Below are 19,425 nucleotides of genomic sequence, written 5' to 3'. Positions count from 1 at the left end.
TTCAAATATGGTCTCATTATAACAACTAAAGTGGTTTAATCAAAAGGGTTCAGGTATTCTTTAGCATGTGAGAGGAATTTGAATTCTTATGCAATCTCAAAATGAAGTTCTCACAACTTCCGTTTTCATTTTCTCTTATTTTTTTTGACACTCTGTCCTCTGAAGGATGTATAAATCTGGCTTTCCTTGCAAAACAAGAGTAGAGGAATATCCAGGATTTGATTTTCTTCACAAAAAGGGATTGGTCTGCATACTGTCTTAAGGAGGGAGCCCGGCTAGCTCAGTCGGTAGAGCATGAGACTCTTAATCTCAGGGTCATGGGTTCGAGCCCCAAGTTGGCTGAAAACAAGTAATTTTTGCCTGAATATTGCATTGACTCTCATAATGTGGAGATTAATCTTGCATGAGACATGCAATAACTCCCAAAAATTGTCCAGGAATGGATTACCTTCATAAAAAATGATTAGTCTGCATACCATCTTGAAGTGGGAGCCCGGCTAGCTCAGTCCGTAGAGCATGAGACTCTTAATCTCAGGGTCGTGGGTTCGAGCCCCACGTTGGGTGAAAATGAGTAATTTTTGCTGGATTATTGCATTGACTCTCATAATCTGGTGAATATTCTTGCATTCGACATGCAATAACTATCAAAAATGCTATCTCCCTTGGTTTCTCATTGGTGGGAAATTTAACTTCAAGATTAGCTAGGGTATGAGTCTAGATGAACACACCGCAATGTCACTCATATTCGAGTAGTAAACAGGCCAACCTGAACTGTAAAACATCCCATAAGTGGAGGTAAGGCATAAGTTAGGAGTGAATTTAACACTGTTATGGGCAATTGGACTTCAAATAAAGTGTGGAAGGCAGTAAGGTTACTTTTTTCATGTTATGCAGATTAAACACACAGGGAAATTAGCTCAAATGATAGAGCGCTCGCTTAGCATGCGAGAGGTAGCGGGATCGATGCCCGCATTCTCCATCATAAAATTTGCATACATTTTATTTTTAACTTGTCATTGCTGAGGTCATTGCAGAGTAAGAACAGAAAAATCACAGATGGCTTTCAAATATGGTCTCATTATAACAACTAAAGTGGTTTAATCAAAAGGGTTCAGGTATTCTTTAGCATGTGAGAGGAATTTGAATTCTTATGCAATCTCAAAATGAAGTTCTCACAACTTCAGTTTTCATTTTCTCTTATTTTTTTTGACACTCTGTCCTCTGAAGGATGTATAAATCTGTCTTTCCCTGCAAAACAAGAGTAGAGGAATATCCAGGATTTGATTTTCTTCACAAAAAGGGATTGGTCTGCATACTGTCTTAAGGAGGGAGCCCGGCTAGCTCAGTCGGTAGAGCATGAGACTCTTAATCTCAGGGTCGTGGGTTCGAGCCCCACGTTGGGCGAAAAAGAGTAATTTTTGCCTGAATATTGCATTGACTCTCATAATGTGGAGATTAATCTTGCATTAGACATGCAATAACTCCCAAAAATTGTCCAGGAATGGATTTCCTTCATAAAAAATGATTAGTCTGCATACCATCTTGAAGTGGGAGCCTGGCTAGCTCAGTCTGTAGAGCATGAGACTCTTAATCTCAGGGTCGTGGGTTCGAGCCCCACGTTGGGCGAAAACGAGTAATTTGTGCCTGAATATTGCATTGACTCATAATAGGGAGATTAATCTTGCATTAGACTTGCAATAACTCCCAGAAATTGTCCAGGAGTGGATTTATTCATAAAAAATGATTAGTCTGCATACTGTCTTGAAGTGGGAGCCCGGCTAGCTCAGTCCGTAGAGCATGAGACTCTTAATCTCAGGGTCGTGGGTTCGAGCCCCACGTTGGGCGAACATTAGTAATTTTTGCTGGATTATTGCATTGACTCTCATAATCTGGTGAATATTCTTGCATTAGACATGCAATAACTATCAAAAATGGTATCTCCCTTGGTTTCTCATTGGTGGGAAATTTAACTTCAAGATTAGGTAGGGTATGAGTCTAGATGAACACACCGCAATATCACTCATATTCGAGTAGTAAACAGGCCAACCTGAACTGTAAAACATCCCATAAGTGGAGGTAAGGCATAAATTAGGAGTGAATTTAACACTCTTATGGGCAATTGGACTTCAAATAAAGTGTGGAAGGCAGTAAGGTTACTTTTTTTAAGATATGCAGATTAAATACTCAGGGGATTTAGCTCAAATGGTAGAGCGCTCGCTTAGCATGCGAGAGGTAGCGGGATCGATGCCCGCATTCTCCATTATAAAATTTGCATACATTTTATTTTTAACTTGTCATTGCCAAGGTCATTGCAGAGTAAGAACAGAAAAATCACAGATGGCTTTCAAATATGGTCTCATTATAACAACTAAAGTGGTTTAATCAAAAGGGTTCAGGTATTCTTTAGTATGTGAGAGGAATTTGAATTCTTATGCAATCTCAAAATGAAGTTCTCACAACTTCCGTTTTCCTTTTCTCTTATTTTTTTTGACACTCTGTCCTCTGAAGGATGTATAAATCTGGCTTTCCTTGCAAAACAAGAGTAGAGGAATATCCAGGATTTAATTTTCTTCACAAAAAGGGATTGGTCTGCATACTGTCTTAAGGAGGGAGCCTGGCTAGCTCGGTCGGTAGAGCATGAGACTCTTTATCTCAGGGTTGTGGGTTCGAGCCCCACGTTGGCCGAAAATGAGTAATTTTTGCCTGAATATTGCATTGACTCTCATAATATGGAGATTAATCTTGCATTAGACATGCAATAACTCCCAAAAATTGTCCATGAATGGATTTCCTTCATAAAAAATTATTAGTCTGCATACCATCTTGAAGTGGGAGCCCGGCTAGCTCAGTCAGTAGAACATGAGACTCTTAATATCAGGGTCGTGGGTTTGAGCCCCACGTTGGGCGAAAATGAGTAATTTTTGCTGGATTATTGCATTGACTCTCATAATCTGGTGAATATCCTTGCATTAGACATGCAATAACTATCAAAAATGGTATCTCCCTTGGTTTCTCATTGGTGGGAAATTTAACTTCAAGATTAGGTAGGGTATGAGTCTAGATGAACACACCGCAATATCACTCATATTCGAGTAGTAAACAGGCCAACCTGAACTGTAAAACATCCAATAAGTGGAGGTAAGGCATAAGTTAGGAGTGAACTTAACACTCTTATGGGCAATTGGACTTCAAATAAAGTGTGGAAGGCAGTAAGGTTACTTTTTTCATGTTATGCAAATTAAACACACAGGTGAATTAGCTCAAATGGTAGAGCGCTCGCTTAGCATGCGAGAGGTAGCGGGATCGATGCCCGCATTCTCCATTATAAAATTTGCATGCATTTTATTTTTAACTTGTCATTGCCAAGGTCATTGCAGAGTAAGAACAGAAAAATCACAGATGGCTTTCAAATATGGTCTCATTATAACAACTAAAGTGGTTTAATCAAAAGGGTTCAGGAATTCTTTAGCATGTGAGAGGAATTTGAATTCTTATGCAATCTCAAAATGAAGTTCTCACAACTTCCGTTTTCATTTTCTCTTATTTTTTTTGACACTCTGTCCTCTGAAGGATGTATAAATCTGGCTTTCCTTGCAAAACAAGAGTAGAGGAATATCCAGGATTTGATTTTCTTCACAAAAAGGGATTGGTCTGCATACTGTCTTAAGGAGGGAGCCCGGCTAGCTCAGTCGGTAGAGCATGAGACTCTTAATCTCAGGGTCATGGGTTCGAGCCCCACGTTGGGCGAAAAAGAGTAGTTTTTGCCTGAATATTGCATTGACTCTCATAATGTGGAGATTAATCTTGCATTAGACATGCAATAACTCCCAAAAATTGTCCATGAATGGATTTCCTTCATAAAAAATGATTAGTCTGCATACCATCTTGAAGTGGGAGCCCGGCTAGCTCAGTCCGTAGAGCATGAGACTCTTAATCTCAGGGTCGTAGGTTTGAGCCCCATGTTGGGCGAAAATGAGTAATTTTTGCTGGATTATTGCATTGACTCTCATAATCTGGTGATTATTCTTGCATTAGACATGCAATAACTATCAAAAATGGTATCTCCCTTGGTTTCCCATTGGTGGGAAATTTAACTTCAAGATTAGCTAGGGTATGAGTCTAGATGAACACACCACAATATCACTCATATTCGAGTAGTAAACAGGCCAACCTGAACTGTAAAACATCCCATAAGTGGAGGTAAGTCATAAATTAGGAGTGAACTGAACACTGTTATGGGCAATTGGACTTCAAATAAAGTGTGGAAGGCAGTGAGGTTACTTTTTTCATGTTATGCAGATTAAACACACAGGGGAATTAGCTCAAATGGTAGAGCGCTCGCTTAGCATGCGAGAGGTAGCGGGATCGATGCCCGCATTCTCCATTATAAAATTTGCATATATTTTATTTTTAACTTGTCATTGCCAAGGTCATTGCAGAGTAAGAACAGAAAAATCACAGATGGCTTTCAAATATTGTCTCATTATAACAACTAAAGTGGTTTAATCAAAAGGGTTCAGGTATTCTTTAGCATGTGAGAGGAATTTGAATTCTTATGCAATCTCAAAATGAAGTTCTTACAACTTCCGTTTTCATTTTCTCTTATTTTTTTTGACACTCTGTCCTCTGAAGGATGTATAAATCTGGCTTTCCTTGCAAAACAAGTGTAGAGGAATATCCAGGATTTGATTTTCTTTACAAAAAGGGATTGGTCTGCATACTGTCTTAAGGAGGGAGCCCGGCTAGCTCAGTCTGTAGAGCATGAGACTCTTAATCTCAAGGTTGTGGGTTCGAGCCCCACGTTGGGCAAAAACGAGTAATTTTTGCCTGAATATTGCATTGACTCTCATAATATGGAGATTAATCTTGCATTAGACATGCAATAACTCCCAAAAATTGTCCAGGAATGGATTTCCTTCATAAAAAATGATTAGTCTGCATACCATCTTGAAGGGGGAGCCCGGCTAGCTCAGTCGGTAAAGCATGAGACTCTTAATCTCAGGGTCGTGGGTTCGAGCCCCACGTTGGGCGAAAATGAGTAATTTTTGCTGGACTCTCATAATCTGGTGATTATTCTTGCATTAGACATGCAATAACTATCAAAAATGGTATCTCCCTTGATTTCTCATTGGTGGGAAATTTAACTTCAAGATTAGGTAGGGTATGAGTCTAGATGAACACACCACAATATCACTCATATTCGAGTAGTAAACAGACCAACCTGAACTGTAAAGCATCCCATAAGTGGAGGTAAGGCATAACTTAGGAGTGAACTGAACACTGTTATGGGCAATTGGACTTCAAATAAAGTGTGGAAGGCAGTGAGGTTACTTTTTTCATGTTATGCAGATTAAACACACAGGGGAATTAGCTCAAATGGTAGAGCGCTCGCTTAGCATGCGAGAGGTAGCGGGATCGATGCCCGCATTCTCCATTATAAAATTTGCATACATTTTATTTTTAACTTGTCATTGCCAAGGTCATTGCAGAGTAAGAACAGAAAAAGCACAGATGGCTTTCAAATATGGTCTCATTATAACAACTAAAGTGGTTTAATCAAAAGGGTTCAGGTATTCTTTAGCATGTGAGAGGAATTTGAATTCTTATGCAATCTCAAAAGGAAGTTCTCACAACTTCCATTTTCATTTTCTCTTATCTTTTTTTGACACTCTGTCCTCTGAAGGATGTATAAATCTGGCTTTCCTTGCAAAACAAGAGTAGAGGAATATCCAGGATTTGATTTTCTTCACAAAAAGGGATTGGTCTGCATACTGTCTTAAGGAGGGAGCCCGGCTAGCTCAGTCGGTAGAGCATGAGTTTCTCAATCTCAGGGTCATGGGTTCGAGCCCCACGTTGGCCGAAAACGAGTAATTTTTGCCTGAATATTGCATTGACTCTCATAATATGGAGATTAATCTTGCATTAGACATGCAATAACTCCCAAAAATTGTCCAGGAATGGATTTCCTTCATAAAAAATGATTAGTCTGCATACCATCTTGAAGTGGGAGCCCGGCTAGCTCAGTCGGTAGAGCATGAGACTCTTAATCTCAGGGTCGTGGGCTCGAGCCCCACGTAGGGCGAAAATGAGTAATTTTTGCTGGATTATTGCATTGACTCTCATAATCTGGTGAATATTCTTGCATTAGACATGCAATAACTATCAAAAATGGTATCTTCCTTGGTTTCTCATTGGTGGGAAATTTAACTTCAAGATTAGCTAGGGTATGAGTCTAGATTGGAAAGGGGCGACCACTCGGTCCCCCCGAACGTATGGCAGAGTGCCTCGATCCCCCCGGGAAGACATTTTTGGGCGGGAGGCGCGTCTCGGCTGGTATGCCCGAAGCGGCGTAGCCGGGGCGCGCTTTTTCCCGCCCTTGAGTGGGCTGGCCTAGACACGGACGCCGCCGGCCACGCCCTCGGGGCAGGCAGGGGCGGGTTTACGCCCGCCCTGAAGATGGATAAAAAGAGACGCAAGACCAGAAGACATCCTCTTGTTCCTGTGCTCTGAAGCTGCACCTCCCCGCTGCACGTGAGCTCGAGACGGAACGAAGAGCCAATTTTGAGCGTTTTAATCGTTCTTGTTTGTTTTTCAGTTACTTTGTTGGAGAATGCCGAAGAAGGTTGGAAAGCGCATGAATACCGACCAGATGCTGCGTGTTCTCATGAAGGAGATGTCCGAGCTAAAGAAGCGGGTGGACAAGAATGAGGAAAGGGGTCCAAAACGTCCTTTGGCGGGAGCAGCCCCGGGAGGGAAAAACAAGAGGCCCAGGAGGGGGGCAGCGGGAGAGGAGATCCCCGGTCCCAGTGCTCCGCTCGAGGCTCCAACTCCCGTGCCGGAGGAGGGGAATCCGATCACCCCCGTGTCCGAGGATGATATGCCGCCCGAGTTGGCAGCACAATTGGCAGCGTGGTTGGGAAAAGGTAACGAGGGCGCCACGGCTGTCGAAGCGCAGGAGCTGATTAAGCAATTGCGTGAGAAACGGGAAGCAGCCAAGGTGCCCGTGCCGGCTGCAGTGGGGGACAAGACACCAGGGACGGTTGCGACCACAGAGGCAGCGTCAGGTGCAGGTAAGCGGCCATTGCCGATCGCGAGGGATGAGTCAACACCCTCTCGGAGAGAAAAGTTGGGGCAACATGTTCCTTTGGCAATTAAGGAAAAGATTTGGGCGGGGGAGTATGTGAACATTTTTTCGTTACTTGTTGATCATTATGAGGTGGAGCATGTAAAGAGTCAGAAGGACCTCATGCATCCGAGTGTTTGGCGCGCAAAAATGGCCGCCTTTAAAGTGAATGAGAATATCGCCAATTGGGGCAATGCCTGGGGAATCTTTACATCAATCCTGGGGGAACGTAGGCCTGAGTTGCTTTCCGAGTTCCCAATCTACCAATCACGAATCATGGGGTACTCGACATCGCACCAGGGGAATCATTGGTTTTGTTACGATAATATGTTCAGAAAGGAAAAGGAGCATAATAAAAGTTTAACCTGGGATTGTTATGATGCCTTGACCTGGGATAAAATGAAGGAGTCAGGGATGTTAAAAATGCCGTTGGTGGGAAGTAATGTGGGTGAATCCTCCCGACAATATGCGGGGACGCCCTTTCGATCAGGTTCGGGGGCCGACGATCACTCGAAACCTACCGGCAATAACGGAAGAAAGGGTTTCTGTTTTAATTACAACAGAGGAAAATGTACGAGACCGCAGGGATCGTGTAAATTCAAACACGAATGTAGTGGTTGTGGGTCGTCCCATCCTGAGGCCTCGTGCAGAGCCAGAACGGGTGATAACGGGGGGAGAGGAGGTGCCAAACAGGTCTAATATAGTCCGAGGGGCGCCTTTACCCACTCCCATTGATACCCTGGCAATGATCCCTTGGCTCAGTGATTACCCGGATCGTACTTCTGCTGGGGTGCTGCGAAACGGTTTTTCGTATGGTTTCCGCATCCCGGTAGGGGACTTTCAGGGTGTGGATAAGTGTAAAAACCAACTTTCCGTCCTGCAGCATACAACCGTAGTACAGGATAAGATCCGAAAAGAGGTGACTCGAGGTCGGGTCGCTGGCCCGTTTAGTGTACCCCCAGTCCAGAATTTTGTTTGTTCTCCCTTAGGGGTAGTCCCCAAGAAAGACCCTGGAGAGTTCCGACTAATTCATAACTTATCAGCTCCACGAGGTCTTTCCGTAAATGAGGCAATCGATCCAGAAGTGTGTTCGGTGCGGTACGCATCCTTCGATGAGGCCGTAGCCATTTTGAATCGCCTGGGGCCCGGGGCGCTGATGGCGAAGTCAGATATCGAGTCAGCGTTCCGATTGCTCCCGGTACACCCAGATGACCAGCGTCTCCTAGGTTTCATGTTTCAGGGTTGTTATTACATGGATAGGTGTATGCCAATGGGGTGTTCTATATCCTGTGCTTATTTCGAGAAATTCAGTTGTTTTCTACAATGGGTCTTCACAAAGAAAACGGGTTTCCAAGATGTAATGCACTACCTTGATGATTTCTTATTTCTTGGGGCAGCCGGGGGTCTTGAATGTGGCCGGGCCTTGGCCGAATTTTGTGTGTTGATGAAACAGTTAGGCGTGCCATTGGCGCCGGGTAAAACAGTGGGTCCTACGACTTGCCTCGAGTTTCTGGGGATCGAGTTGGACTCCATTGAGGGGTGTTTCCGTTTGCCAGCCGAGAAAGTGTTGAAGTTCAGGGCTGCGCTGCAACTGTGTATAAATGCATCAAAAGTTACGCTGCAACAATTACAGCAGGTGGTGGGACAGTTGAATTTTGCCCTGAGGGTGATACCAATGGCCCGCCCCTTTTCCCGTTCAATTGCCCAAGCGATGGTCGGCCTTAAAGAAGGCCATCATCGCACGAGACTATCGGCCGAGATCCGCCAGGACATGCGTATTTGGTTAGCATTCTTGGCGGATTTCAATGGTAGAATCGTCTGGAATAAACCAGCCGTGTCTTCTGAGGAGCTGGGGCTATGGACAGATTCGGCGGGAAGCATAGGTTTTGGCGCCATCTTCGGCACAAAATGGTCGGCACAAAGATGGCCGACTTGGTGGCATGAGAAGGGTCTGACGAGTAATATTGCTTTCCTCGAACTGTTTCCCATCTTGGTGGCCTTGAGAACATGGCCCGATGGGTTCAAAAATCACTCGGTCATATTTTGGTCGGACAATATGACTGTGGTCGAGTGCATCAATAGTCAGGCAGCACGTTGTAAACTGATCTTAAGACTGCTTAAAGAAATTGTTTTACTATGTATGCAATTGAACGTGCTATTCAGAGCAAAACACGTGCCAGGGGTGATGAATCAGGCAGCTGACGCACTGTCTCGTTTTCAAATGCAGGCTTTTTCGGGTTTCCTTCCCTCAGCGGACCCGGAGCCGGCACCCTTTACCGAAGCTCTCTGGTCTCTCGGTGCCCCGAACTTCGTCACCTCGTGGGAGAGAGTCTAGCACCAAGGACGAGGAAGGCATATGAAGGGGCGTTTCGGGCCTATTTAGCCTTTTTGGGGAGTGATAGAGAGCGACTTTGGGGTCATGAGGAATGGGTGGTGAATTTCCTGATGTCCTTACGTAGGGCTGGGAAATCGGTGGCTACGGCCCAGAGGCATCGTGCTGCCATTTCCTTTGTTGCCAGAGCACACGCTATCCAGGACCCAACAGCGTCTTTCGTTGTACAGAAAGCGCTGCGTGGGTGGCAACGCCTTGAGGGTCGCAGAGTAGATGAAAGGCGCCCGATAGGTTTGGATAGATTGTCCCAGTTGTTGGCTACACTTCCTGCCACATGTTCATCTCAGTTTGAGGCAGTGCTGTTCCGAGCCGCGTTTACGCTAGCATTTCACGGAGCAATGCGAGTAAGTGAACTAGTTGCAAGGAACAGACTGGATGTGGCGGGGGGTTTGTGCCGGGAACACGTTCAGATCAGGGGAGAAACAATGACTGTCTCCTTTGTAAGGTCTAAGACTGACCAAGATGGGATGGGTGACTGCGTCATCATACGCAGGATTCCTGGGTCCTCCATATGTCCGGTAAAGTGTGTAGAGGATTACCTAGCACGAAGGGTGGCATCTTGGGGGGGGACTTTGTTAAGACACGCGGACGCCACCCCACTGACGAAATTTCAGTTTCAGCGGGTGCTTGCGATGTCAGTTGCCGCTGCAGGCTTGAACCCGGGCGAATTTGGGACCCATTCCTTTCGGATAGGGGCTGCTACGGAAGCTACAGCCAGGGGTCTTAATGTTGAGCAAGTGAAACGAATGGGGCGTTGGTCCTCCAATTGTTATAAAAGATATGTGCGGTTGCACATGTTGTGAAGCTGTAATTATGTACTCTGTACTCACGCTTCTTGTTTTTGTTTGGTTTCAGTTACGCAAGCCTACGAGGCGGGGCGGACTATGCAGTCGACCTTACACCGGGCCAGCGGTCAGACATCACCGGCTGTGAAAAAGGAGGTGTGGGTCGTGGGCCACTCATACGTGAGGCGTGCCGCAGACGTATTCAAAGCAGGTGACATGATTCACGTAGCTGGGGAATACGGGTACAGGATGTCCTTCTACGGAAGGGGCGGTCTCTGTATTGACCAGTTTCAAACATTTTTTGAGGGTTTGTTAGGGCGGACAAGGTCACCGCCGTCTATAGTTATAGTGCATGTTGGGGGCAATGATTTGGTCACCATCGGTAGACGACTACTCCTGGAGGCAATGCTTTCCACTGTAAGTTGGTTGGCGAGGAGAGTTCCGGGGTGTACGATTGCATGGTCCCATTTGATTCCACAAAAGGTGTGGCGGGGGGCTATCTCTATACCTGCTTTGAATCACTCTGTTAGAAAGCTTAACAATAAAGTGAGTAGGTTGTTCTGTTCCAGGACATTGCATTCTATTTCTCATAGCTGTATTAATGATGACAGGATGTATTCGGGGGATGGTGTGCATTTGTCTTGGGTGGGGAATGAGTTGTTCTTAGGAGACCTCTTAGCATGGTTGAAATCTTTGAAACATGACCTTTAGGTAGGAGTTTTGTGGGGGGTCCGGATAGCCGGTCAACTATCCGGCCTGTGGCGGTAAGGTCATGATCGGTGAGCACTAATTGGAAGATCCCTATGAGTGGGCGTCACCCAACACGGATGGGAGCGCTCGGGGGAGGTGGCCTTTGGCCCCTCAACGGGGAGGCGGTCCCTTCTAAGGATGGGTCGCCGGAAGAAGAGGAAAGGCGGTCAAGGCCCCTTCCTGTGTAGGAGGGGTTACAGCCCCCTCCTGGGGAATTTCCCGGGGCCAGTGACATCTGCGACGGCAGATGCGGTAAGTTGTGTGGGGTTGGGGGGAGGTCTACGATACCTTCTAGATACCTCACACGAGTCTTCGAACGACCTTTAACTGGCGTCGAGTTGATAAGTGCCCCCGTCAAGACAAGGGAAATTGTAGTAGTTGCACGTGAGTACGCCTCAGTGCTGTCGCCCCTCCCAAGTGGGGGGGGTATGTCTGGTTAGGGATCTTGACACCGGTTACGACCTTGCCGTTGGCCCTTAAACGTTAGGATGTACAATTTCAATATTTCAAGTAAATGTTTTGTAGGATGTTAGATCGGCTAGGAGAACCTCTGTATTAGAGAATCTGTTAAGGTTAGCCAAACATCGCAGTGTGGTATGAAATTGTACATTAATGTTTAAATGTTTTAATTTTTTGTTTTAATAAATACGGCCGGGAGGGTCACTCCCTCCCACTTCCAAAAACTTCAAGAACTGTTTCCGGTTTCCCTCATTTGGGGATTGTGTTGAGAGGGGGTGGCGGGTATCTCAGCCATATGGAAAGGGGCGACCACTCGGTCCCCCCGAACGTATGGCAGAGTGCCTCGATCCCCCCGGGAAGACATTTTTGGGCGGGAGGCGCGTCTCGGCTGGTATGCCCGAAGCGGCGTAGCCGGGGCGCGCTTTTTCCCGCCCTTGAGTGGGCTGGCCTAGACACGGACGCCGCCGGCCACGCCCTCGGGGCAGGCAGGGGCGGGTTTACGCCCGCCCTGAAGATGGATAAAAAGAGACGCAAGACCAGAAGACATCCTCTTGTTCCTGTGCTCTGAAGCTGCACCTCCCCGCTGCACGTGAGCTCGAGACGGAACGAAGAGCCAATTTTGACCCACCCACCAGCCCCTGAGGACAGCTAGTTGTTTTAATAAAGTTGATCAGTTATTCTATTTCGTTTTCAGGTTGTTTTGGTGTTATGTTGATATTTAATGTGTAATAAAGATTGTTATAATGTTACAAGTTGGTGATTAAAGAATGTCGGATTTAAGGTCCATTTAGACACAGGTTTTTTCGGTCATAGTGGCCAATGTAGTTTCGTTTAGTTAGCACTTGTCGTATTTATTTCGGTCAGGCGGTAGGCGGTAAGGTCATGATCGGTGAGCACTAATTGGAAGATCCCTATGAGTGGGCGTCACCCAACACGGATGGGAGCGCTCGGGGGAGGTGGCCTTTGGCCCCTCAACGGGGAGGCGGTCCCTTCTAAGGATGGGTCGCCGGAAGAAGAGGAAAGGCAGTCAAGGCCCCTTCCTGTGTAGGAGGGGTTACAGCCCCCTCCTGGGGAATTTCCCGGGGCCAGTGACATCTGCGACGGCAGATGCGGTAAGTTGTGTGGGGTTGGGGGGAGGTCTACGATACCTTCTAGATACCTCACACGAGTCTTCGAACGACCTTTAACTGGCGTCGAGTTGATAAGTGCCCCCGTCAAGACAAGGGAAATTGTAGTAGTTGCACGTGAGTACGCCTCAGTGCTGTCGCCCCTCCCAAGTGGGGGGGGTATGTCTGGTTAGGGATCTTGACACCGGTTACGACCTTGCCGTTGGCCCTTAAACGTTAGGATGTACAATTTCAATATTTCAAGTAAATGTTTTGTAGGATGTTAGATCGGCTAGGAGAACCTCTGTATTAGAGAATCTGTTAAGGTTAGCCAAACATCGCAGTGTGGTATGAAATTGTACATTAATGTTTAAATGTTTTAATTTTTTGTTTTAATAAATACGGCCGGGAGGGTCACTCCCTCCCACTTCCAAAAACTTCAAGAACTGTTTCCGGTTTCCCTCATTTGGGGATTGTGTTGAGAGGGGGTGGCGGGTATCTCAGCCATAGAACACACCGCAATATCACTCATATTCGAGTAGTAAACAGGCCAACCTGAACTGTAAAACATCCCATAAGTGGAGGTAAGGCATAAATTAGGAGTGAACTTAACACTCTTATGGGCAATTGGACTTCAAATAAAGTGTGGAAGGCAGTAAGGTTACTTTTTTCATGTTATGCAGATTAAACACACAGGGGAATTAGCTCAAATGGTAGAGCGCTTGCTTAGCATGCGAGAGGTAGCAGGATCGATGCCCGCATTCTCCATTATAAAATTTGCATACATTTTATTTTTAACTTGTCATTGCCAAGGTCATTGCAGAGTAAGAACAGCAAAATCACAGATGGCTTTCAAATATGGTCTCATTATAACAACTAAAGTGGTTTAATCAAAAGGGTTCAGGTATTCTTTAGCACGTGAGAGGAATTTGAATTCTTATGCAATCTCAACATGAAGTTCTCACAACTTCCATTTTCATTTTCTCTTATTTTTTTTGACACTCTGTCCTCTGAAGAATGTATAAATCTGGCTTTCCTTGCAAAACAAGAGTAGAGGAATATCCAGGATTTGATTTTCTTCACAAAAAGGGATTGGTCTGCATACTGTCTTAAGGAGGGAGCCCGGCTAGCTCAGTCGGTAGAGCATGAGACTCTTAATCTCAGGGTCGTAGGTTCGAGCCCCACGTTGGCCGAAAATGAGTAATTTTTGCCTGAATATTGCATTGACTCTCATAATATGGAGATTAATCTTGCATTAGACCTGCAATAACTCCCAAAAATTGTCCAGGAATGGATTTCCTTCTTAAAAAATGATTAGTCTGCATACCATCTTGAAGTGGGAGCCCGGCTAGCTCAGTCGGTAGAGCATGAGACTCTTAAAATGAGTAATTTTTGCTGGATTATTGCATTGACTCTCATAATCTGGTGAATATTCTTGCATTAGACATGCAATAACTATCAAAAATGGTATCTCCCTTAGTTTCTCATTGGTGGGAAATTTAACTTCAAGATTAGCTAGGGTATGAGTCTAGATGAACACACCACAATATCACTCATATTCGAGTAGTAAACAGGCCAACCTGAACTGTAAAACATCCCATAAGTGGAGGTAAGGCATAAGTTAGGAGTGAACTTAACACTGTTATGGGCAATTGGACTTCAAATAAAGTGTGGAAGGCAGTAAGGTTACTTTTTTCATGTTATGCAGATTAAACACACAGGGGAATTAGCTCAAATGGTAGAGCGCTCGCTTAGCATGCGAGAGGTAGCGGGATCGATGCCCGCATTCTCCATTATAAAATTTGCATACATTTTATTTTTAACTTGTCATTGCTAAGGTCATTGCAGAGTAAGAACAGAAAAATCACAGATGGCTTTCAAATATGGTCTCATTATAACAACTAAAGTGGTTTAATCAAAAGGGTTCAGGTATTCTTTAGCATGTGAGAGGAATTTGAATTCTTATGCAATCTCAAAATGAAGTTCTCACAACTTCCGTTTTCATTTTCTCTTATTTTTTTTGACACTCTGTCCTCTGAAGGATGTATAAATCTGGCTTTCATTGTAAAACAAGAGTAGAGGAATATCCAGGATTTGATTTTCTTCACAAAAATGGATTGGTCTGCATACTGTCTTAAGGAGGGAGCACGGCTAGCTCAGTCGGTAGAGCATGAGACTCTTAATCTCAGGGTCGTGGGTTTGAGCCCCACGTTGGGCGAAAACGAGTAATTTTTGCCTGAATATTGCATTGACTCTCATAATATCGAGATTAATCTTGCATTAGACCTGCAATAACTCCCAAAAATTGTTTAGTAATTGATTTCCTTCTTAAAAAATGATTAGTCTGCATACCATCTTGAAGTGGAAGCCCGGCTAGCTCAGTCGGTAGAGCATGAGACTCTTAATCTCAGGGTCGTGGGTTTTCGCCCCACGTTGGGCGACAACGAGTAATTTTTGCCTGAATATTGCATTGACTCTCATAATATGGAGATTAATCTTGCATTAGACCTGCAATAACTCCCAAAAATTGTTTAGTAATTGATTTCCTTCTTAAAAAATGATTAGTCTGCATACCATCTTGAAGTGGGAGCCCGGCTAGCTCAGTCGGTAGAGCATGAGACTCTTAATCTCAGGGTCGTGGGTTTTCGCCCCACGTTGGGCAAAAACGAGTAATTTTTGCATGAATATTGCATTGACTCTCATAATATGGAGATTAATCTTGCATTAGACATGCAATAACTCTCAAAAAATTGTCCAGGAATGGATTTCCTTCATAAAAAATGATTAGTCTGCATACCATCTTGAAGTGGGAGCCCGGCTAGCTCAGTCGGTAGAGCATGAGACTCTTAATCTCGGGGTCGTGGGTTCGAGCCCCACGTTGGACGAAAATGAGTAATTTTTGCTGGATTATTGCATTGACTCTCAGAATCTGGTGAATATTCTTGCATTAGACATGCAATAACTATCAAAAATGGTATCTCCCTTGGTTTCTCATTGGTGGGAAATTTAACTTCAAGATTAGGTAGGGTATGAGTCTAGATGAACACACCGCAATATCACTCATATTCGAGTAGTAAACAGGCCAACCTGAACTGTAAAACATCCCATAAGTGGAGGTAAGGCATAAGTTTGGAGTGAACTTAACACTGTTATGGGCAATTGGACTTCAAATAAAGTGTGGAAGGCAGTAAGGTTACTTTTTTCATGTTATGCAGATGAAACACACAGGGGAATTAGCTCAAATGGTAGAGCGCTCGCTTAGCATGCGCGAGGTAGCGGGATCGATGCCCGCATTCTCCATTATAAAATTTGCATGCATTTTATTTTTAACTTGTCATTGCCAAGGTCATTGCAGAGTAAGAACAGAAAAATCACAGATGGCTTTCAAATATGGTCTCATTATAACAACTAAAGTGGTTTAATCAAAAGGGTTCAGGTATTCTTTAGCACGTGAGAGGAATTTGAATTCTTATGCAATCTCAACATGAAGTTCTCACAACTTCCATTTTCATTTTCTCTTATTTTATTTGACACTCTGTCCCCTAAAGGATGTATAAATCTGGCTTTCCTTGCAAAACAAGAGTAGAGGAATATCCAGGATTTGATTTTCTTCACAAAAAGGGATTGGTCTGCATACTGTCTTAAGGAGGGAGCCCGGATAGCTCAGTCGGTAGAGCATTAGACTCTTAATCTCAGGGTCGTGGTTCGAGCCCCACGTTGGGCGAAAACGAGTAATTTTTTTCCTGAATATTGCATTGACTCTCATAATATGGAGATTAATCTTGCATTAGACCTGCAATAACTCCCAAAAATTGTCCAGGAATGGATTTCCTTCATAAAAAATGATTAGTCTGCATACCATCTTGAAGTGGGAGCCCGGCTAGCTCAGTCGGTAGAGCATGAGACTCTTAATCTCAGGGTCGTGGGTTCGAGCCCCACGTTGGGTGAAAATGAGTAATTTTTGCTGGATTATTGCATTGACTCTCATAATCTGGTGAATATTCTTGCATTAGACATGCAATAACTATCAGAAATGGTATCTCCCTTGGTTTATCATTGGTGGGAAATTTAACTTCAAGATTAGCTAGGGTATGAGTCTAGATGAACACACCGCAATATCACTCATATTCGAGTAGTAAACAGGCCAACCTGAACTGTAAAACATCCCATAAGTGGAGGTAAGGCATAAGTTAGGAGTGAACTTAACACTGTTATGGGCAATTGGACTTCAAATAAAGTGTGGAAGGCAGTAAGGTTACTTTTTTCATGCTATGCAGATTAAACACACAGGGGAATTAGCTCAAATGGTAGAGCGCTCGCTTAGCATGCGAGAGGTAGCGGTATCGATGCCCGCATTCTCCATTATAAAATTTGCATACATTTTATTTTTAACTTCTCATTGCCAAGGTCATTGCAGAGTAAGAACAGAAAAATCACAGATGGCTTTCAAATATGGTCTCATTATAACAACTAAAGTGGTTTAATCAAAAGGGTTCAGGTATTCTTTAGCATGTGAGAGGAATTTGAATTCTTATGCAATCTCAACATGAAGTTCTCACAACTTCCATTTTCATTTTCTCTTATTTTATTTGACACTCTGTCCCCTAAAGGATGTATAAATCTGGCTTTCCTTTCAAAACAAGAGTAGAGGAATATCCAGGATTTGATTTTCTTCACAAAAAGTGATTGGTCTGCATACTGTCTTAAGGAGGGACCCCGGCTAGCAAAGTCGGTAGAGCATGAGACTCTTAATCTCAGGGTCGTGGGTTCGAGCCCCACGTTGGGCGAAAATGAGTAATTTGTGCCTGAATATTGCATTGACTCTCATAATATGGAGATTAATCTTGCATTAGACCTGCAATAACTTCCAAAAATTGTCCAGGAATGGATTTCCTTCTTAAAAAATGATTAGTCTGCATACCATCTTGAAGTGGGAGCCCGGCTAGGTCAGTCAGTAGAGCATGAGACTCTTAATCTCAGGGTCGTGGGTTCGAGCCCCACATTGGGCGAAAACGAGTAATTTTTGCCTGAATATTGCATTGACTCTCATAATATGGAGATTAATCTTGCATTAGACATGCAATAACTCCCAAAAATTGTCCAGGAATGGATTTCCTTCATAAAAAATGATTAGTCTGCATACCATCTTGAAGTGGGAGCCCGGCTAGCTCAGTCGGTAGAGCATGAGACTCTTAATCTCGGGGTCGTGGGTTCAAGCCCCACGTTGGGCGAAAATGAGTAATTTTTGCTGGATTATTGCATTGACTCTCATAATCTGGTGAATATTCTTGCATTAGACATGCAATAACTACCGTATCAAAAATGGTATCTCCCTTGGTTTCTCATTGGTGGGAAATTTAACTTCAAGATTAGGTAGGGTATGAGTCTAGATGAACACACCGCAATATCACTCATATTCGAGTAGTAAACAGGCCAACCTGAACTGTAAAACATCCCATAAGTGGAGGTAAGGCATAAGTTAGGAGTGAACTGAACACTGTTATGGGCAATTGGACTTCAAATAAAGTGTGGAAGGCAGTAAGGTTACTTTTTTCATGTTATGCAGATTAAATGCACAGGGGAATTAGCTCAAATGGTAGAGCGCTCGCTTAGCATGCGAGAGGTAGCGGGTTTGATGCCCGCATTCTCCATTATAAAATTTGAATACATTTTATTTTTAACTTGTCATTGCCAAGGTCATTGCAGAGTAAGAACAGAAAAATCACAGATGGCTTTCAAATATGGTCTCATTATAACAACTAAAGTGGTTTAATCAAAAGGGTTCAGGTATTCTTTAGCATGTGAGAGGAATTTGAATTCTTATGCAATCTCAACATGAAGTTCTCACAACTTCCGTTTTCATTTTCTCTTATTTTTTTGGACACTCTGTCCTCTGAAGGATGTATAAATCTGGCTTTCCTTGCAAAACAAGAGTAGAGGAATATCCAGGATTTGATTTTCTTCACAAAAAGGGATTGGTCTGCATACTGTCTTAAGGAGGGAGCCCGGCTAGCTCAGTCGGTAGAGCATGAAACTCTTAATCTCAGGGTCGTGGGTTCGAGCCCCACGTTGGGCGAAAATGAGTAATTTTTGCCTGAATATTGCATTGACTCTCATAATATGGAGATTAATCTTGCATTAGACATGCAATAACTCCCAAAAATTGTCCAGGAATGGATTTCCTTCATAAAAAATGATTAGTCTGCATACCATCTTGAAGGGGGAGCCCGGCTGGCTCAGTCGGTAGAGCATGAGACTCTTAATCTCAGGGTCATGGGTTCGAGCCCCACGTTGGGCGAAAATGAGTAATTTTTGCTGGATTATTGCATTGACTCTCATAATCTGGTGAATATTCTTGCATTAGACATGCAATAACTATCAAAAATGGTATCTCCCTTGGTTTCTCATTGGTGAAAAATTTAACTTCAAGATTAGCTAGGGTATGAGTCTAGATGAACACACCGCAATATCACTCATATTCGAGTAGTAAACAGGCCAACCTGAACTGTAAAACATCCCATAAGTGGAGGTAAGGCATAAGTTAGGAGTGAACTGAACACTGTTATGGGCAATTGGACTTCAAATAAAGTGTGGTAAGGCATAAGTTAGGACTGAACTGAACACTGTTATGGGCAATTGGACTTCAAATAAAGTGTGGAAGGCAGTGAGGTTACTTTTTTCATGTTATGCAGATTAAACACACAGGGGAATTAGCTCAAATGGTGGAGCGCTCGCTTAGCATGCGAGAGGTAGCGGGATCGATTCCCGCATTCTACATTATAAAATTTGCATACATTTTATTTTTAACTT

The 19,425-nt window shown here is 43.9% G+C and overlaps 5 non-coding genes across 5 annotated transcripts; all 5 read left to right on the top strand.

Annotated features, from left to right (window-relative positions):
* The first annotated feature begins 1,331 nt into the window (after positions 1 to 1,331).
* TRNAK-CUU (transfer RNA lysine (anticodon CUU)) lies at positions 1,332 to 1,404 on the top strand. The gene has a single exon. It is a non-coding gene; the product is annotated as a tRNA-Lys (tRNA).
* Positions 1,405 to 4,311: 2,907 nt separating this feature from the next.
* Positions 4,312 to 4,384, top strand: TRNAA-AGC (transfer RNA alanine (anticodon AGC)). The gene has a single exon. It is a non-coding gene; the product is annotated as a tRNA-Ala (tRNA).
* Positions 4,385 to 5,361: 977 nt separating this feature from the next.
* Positions 5,362 to 5,434, top strand: TRNAA-AGC (transfer RNA alanine (anticodon AGC)). Its single transcript has one exon. It is a non-coding gene; the product is annotated as a tRNA-Ala (tRNA).
* A 353-nt stretch (positions 5,435 to 5,787) lies between these two features.
* Positions 5,788 to 5,860, top strand: TRNAE-CUC (transfer RNA glutamic acid (anticodon CUC)). Its single transcript has one exon. It is a non-coding gene; the product is annotated as a tRNA-Glu (tRNA).
* Positions 5,861 to 14,335: 8,475 nt separating this feature from the next.
* Positions 14,336 to 14,408, top strand: TRNAA-AGC (transfer RNA alanine (anticodon AGC)). Its single transcript has one exon. It is a non-coding gene; the product is annotated as a tRNA-Ala (tRNA).
* The last annotated feature ends 5,017 nt before the right edge of the window (positions 14,409 to 19,425 follow it).

This window comes from Lissotriton vulgaris, chromosome 1_1 (genome assembly GCF_964263255.1).
Source record: "Lissotriton vulgaris chromosome 1_1, aLisVul1.2, whole genome shotgun sequence".
NCBI lineage: Eukaryota > Metazoa > Chordata > Amphibia > Caudata > Salamandridae > Lissotriton > Lissotriton vulgaris.
The sequence above is the reverse complement of the archived record's forward strand: the minus strand, read 5'-3'. Positions and strand labels throughout refer to the sequence as shown.